The sequence below is a fragment of the Manis javanica genome, chromosome 3 (genome assembly GCF_040802235.1).
Source record: "Manis javanica isolate MJ-LG chromosome 3, MJ_LKY, whole genome shotgun sequence".
NCBI classification, from domain to species: domain Eukaryota; kingdom Metazoa; phylum Chordata; class Mammalia; order Pholidota; family Manidae; genus Manis; species Manis javanica.
Window position 1 is genome coordinate 152,471,247 of NC_133158.1, and position 4,462 is coordinate 152,475,708.

At 58.5% G+C, this 4,462-nt stretch overlaps 1 pseudogene; it reads right to left on the reverse strand.

Annotated features, from left to right (window-relative positions):
- Positions 1-307: 307 nt before the first annotated feature.
- LOC140848215 (leucine-rich repeat-containing protein 14B-like) lies at positions 308-3,197 on the reverse strand (annotated as a pseudogene).
- Positions 3,198-4,462: the final 1,265 nt, after the last annotated feature.

A 4,462-nucleotide genomic window follows, 5' to 3' on the forward strand; every position in this document is an offset into this window, starting at 1 on the left:
GCACTGATCCTCCTGCCTCCTGCTAGCCTTGCACTGGCCACCCTCTGAGCACCCACCCCATGCTGACCTTTGATTCTCAATGCTTCTCTGATGCCCACTTCTGTGTGGGGTGCTTCTGCTGACCCCTCAGCATTCCCACTCCAGGGCTTGCTGTGAGTTGCCCTCACATTAAAGTGGTCTCGGGTGACTCCTGGAAGCTAGGGCTTCCTCTGCGTGCAGCATTCATTAAGTAATGCTTTGGAGCAGATGTGCAGCCCAGGCCACCTGGCAGCTGAGGTGTGAGACTCGCCCTGGCCTGTGCAAGGCCCTACTCCATCTGCTCCAGTGCTCTGGAGTTCTCCAGAGCACTTTTGAAAGTTTGCAGCAAGAACATTCCAAGTTCATTGCTCGTTTCTTGAACGTCTGGGTCAAAGCTTCGGAAGACTGGGGTGCAGGCCCGGATGTCATCCCTGCCGGCCTGCAGCAGCAGTGCATGCAGGTCCCTGGCAATCTCATCATATTTTTGCTGGTTGAATTTGGACATGGCCAGCTCATCCTGGGGGTAGGCGGCACCCTCAGTGTAGCAGTCCTTGGGAACCAGGAATTAATTCTATGTACCACAGCTCCAGGAGCTTGCAGAGAGCGGCAAAGAGGCGCCTCAGGGCAACGGCCAACAGCGGGTTCCCCAGGAACCGGAGCTCACGGAGCTGGAGGCAGGGGCTCAGTGCCAGCCCAGCATGCCCACATGATTGTTTCAGATGCTGCACTCCTCCAGGGTGAGGACCCTCAGTGTCGGGGCAGCCCAGCCCAGCAGCCTGGAGAAGGTGGAGGAGAACAGGTCAACAAGGCTGTGCCCACTGAGGTCCAGCACCTCCAGGTGGGTGGCGTGGGTGTAGGCCGCCCAGAAGGCCATGTCTGCATGGTTCAGGGAGCTGTTGGCCAGGTCCAGCACTCTCAGCGGGGTCCCTAGTTTTCTGTGAGAAGACAGCACAGGTTGAGAGGGACTCTCGTTGCAGACCGATTGAGCCTGTCTCAGAGGCCAGCAGACTGCAACCCCTGGGCCAAATCCACCCACTGCCTTAGCTTCCCCTGAGAGCTGAAATGGTTTTTACACCCTTAAATAGCTGAAAAAATCAAAAGAATACTTAGTGACATGTGAAAATTATATGAAATTCCCATGCCAGTGTCTATAGGTAAAGCATTATAGGAACACAGCCACACTTATCCATTACAGGCTGCTGTGGCCGCCCCGTGGCCCCAGTGGGAGGGCTGAGGTGTTGAGACTGTGTGGCCCTGTGGGTGAAGAATCACCTTCACCTGAAAACAGGCCTGGCTTTGTCCTCAGCGGCTAGAATGGCAGATCCGTCTTGTCAATGAGCCACGTGCTCTGAGTGTGGGGACATGTTCGGCTCCCTGCCGAGCGTGCCGTGTCTGCTGGAGGGGGAGATGTGTGGCTTGGCCGGGACTGAAACACTGGCTTCCCTCTGAGTGGAGAGAGGAAGCCCACAGTTTTAGGGCAAGAAGGGCCTCGGAGCCGTCTAGCCTAGCGTCAGCCTTGCCTGGGTCCCCGCTGAGTCCTGATGCTGGTGGGGTGGGCAGCCGGCACCAGTAAATGCACAGCTTGGGGGGTGAGGCTCTGCTCTGGCTGGTGAGGAGTGGCACCCCTATCTGGGTACTTGCTTGGTCCCCTGCCCTCCAGCACACTGGGCCAGGGTCTGGTGTCACTTGGCTGAGTGCTCAGTGAAGAGAATGTCCAGGGTCCTGAGGTCTGTCCCACGTCCTCCTGTTGAGACAGCCTCCTGCCCACATCTTGCCCCTGTATCCTGCATGGAGCCCCTGGCATCTACCCCACAGCGAGCTCTCTGCAGCCTTGCCCAGCCCTGCATGGGGGAAAATGTTCCTACTTGCATCTTTCCTACCCCCTCCCCCACCCACAAGGAAACCCCACTGACTCTCATCCACATCAGGCCCGGGGCTGAGCACCTCTCCCCACCTGCCCCACTCATACCTGCACCTTGAATCTGGATTCATAAAAGGGTCGAGGGAACAGGCCTGACAGCCAGGCCTAGGAGGCCTGTGTCTGGGAGCTTGGGATTTGGGCGGCATCTCTGGCCCACTTGTCTGTATGAACAGTATGGTTCATGCTAAACACCTGCCCCTTTTTGGCCTCTTGGTGTGTGCCAGGGAGAGATTCCCACCTAACCTCGCCTCATGGCCAGGTCCCATTTTATGGCCCCTCAGTGCATCCTCAACCTTCCCAGGAGGCCCTGTGTGAGCCTGACCCCACTGAGATGCTGGGGGCTGTCTGTGCTATCGGTCCAGACTCATCCAAGCAGTTTCTGGGTCTTCCCAGTCAGTGTGGAGAAGGCCACACTCAGCTCAGTGAGCTGGCTCATTTGGCTGAGCTCCCAGGAGATGGAGGTGAAGAAGGGGTCCTCACCATCAGGGGCTGGGGGGCTGCCAGGGGGAGGGTCGATGGCCTTGGCAGGCAAGGTGAGTGAGGCCAACCAGGGGAAGCCCACCTGGGTCAGCAGCTACTGCACGTGACCTGCATGCAGCCGCACATTGTGTACCACTTCCAGCCTGTGCAGCTCCTGGGGCCCCGCCAGATGCAGCACGTGTAGCAGCTGGCCAGGGTCCAGGCTGTCTGCCCTGAAGGAGAGGCAGTGCAGCTGCAGGGGAGTGGGGCCTATCGGCCTCAGGCCCTGCACCACCATCTTGAAGTTGCCATCGGTGACAAAGTGATCAGAGAGGACCTGGATGGGCCTCTGGGCTGTGCAGGGCTCGGTCTGCAGCTGGCAGCAGGTCCTGCACAGCAGCTCCGTGCAGCCCCACCTGCCCAGCGCCCTCCCACAGGGGCACTGCTGCACCTGCACGTCTTGGACTCCTGTGAGGTCAGCCATTCGCAGCCGCCTCCAGCCTTTGGCCTGGAGTATGTCGTCTGAGAGGCCCTGCACAGAGGCCTCCAGGCAGGCCTAGCAGGCCCAGTCCGGCAGGCCCACTGGATGCTCTGCGCTGGGCCCCAGCAGGGCGCTCAGCCTGAACTCCTCCAGCAGCCAGTGCCCCAGCAGAACGTGGATCAACTCTGCCTGCTCCAGAAAGTAGCTGGCTTTGAACAGGAACAGCTAGACGTTGTGGGCCACAGCATCCAGCCTCTGCCGGGCCACCTGGGGCTGGGACACCAGGGCCTCAGCAGAACAGGAGTGCAGCAACCTCATCCTGTTTGTCTTTGGCCACCCTCCTCCTCCTTCTCCAAGGGGCATGCACCCTTCTCGCTATTTTTAGGTGCATCTGCTCGACCTGCTTGCTTTTGAGCAGAAGGTACCAGCCAGCGCTGCAGTCATCTGACGGCTATTTTGGTCCCGGGTGCCTGTTTGGCTCTGGCCGCGGGGCTGTTGGGAGGTGGCCACCCTGTTCCTTGTGCTTAGCTGGTGAAAGCAGAGCTGCCTGAGGGCTGGGCTGGGGGGTCTGCTGCCCCCCGGGTGGAACATGTCTGGGACTCTCCATGGAGAATGAAGTCAGGCCCTGGGCCACAAACTTCATCAGGGGCCCCGGGGCTGGACTCCCACCCTTAACTTGTCTGGGCCCTGCGGATGTGGTACCAGGGATGGGGATGGCCCTACTGACAACTGTTTCTTCCATTTGCTTCCTCCCTCCTCTTCCTCTATCTTCCTTGAGGACCTGGGTAGGCTCTGGCTTCCCCACCTTCCATGGGAGGAACCATGGCCGGAGTGAGCTGGGAGGACACGCGACGCGTCCTGGTGGGCTGGGAGGGGCCGAGCTCAGAGATGCCGCCAGCCCAAGGGTCTGCCTGTCTTTGAGTCCATCTCCTTATCTGCTCTCAGGACCTGGCGGCAGGTGAGATGTGACAGTCCACCATGTGGTGTCTGCGGGGTGGCAGAACCCAGCACCTGATGTATGCTGCTTGGTGCCAGGATCATTTTGAGCTGAGGGTTCATGAGAAGCCGCAAGCATAAGGGCACTGACCCTCTCTTCATCCCAAACACGAACAGAAACTACAGTGAGAGTCCTGCCCCCATACCACTGTATTGGGAAGTAAGAAGCGTTGTCATCAGAGGTGGGCCTGGAGCTCTATGCTGACAGACTCCTCGGTGGGACTTCGTTTCCACAACTGCCTCTTCGCTCCACCTAGTACAGAAACCCCTGGGCTGCCCACTTCTTCAGGTCCTCATTCACTTATGGGGGTTCCCATTGCATGCACAACTTACATGAAATAAATTGTATGCTTTTCTCTTGTTATTCTGTTTTTTGTTACAGAGCCCCAGCTTAGACCTAAGAGGAGTAAAAAAATTCTTCCAGTGGCGCCCAGTACTCATCGTTGTCAAATGATTATCTCATGACCAGACACCATTGCCAACATCACTGCTGAGGGCATGGCTGGGCAGTTAGCTCACAGGCCAGCAGGGCCACGCTGGTCTTGGGGGTCATGGCTGGGACAGAGGGAGACAGAGACAGAGACAGA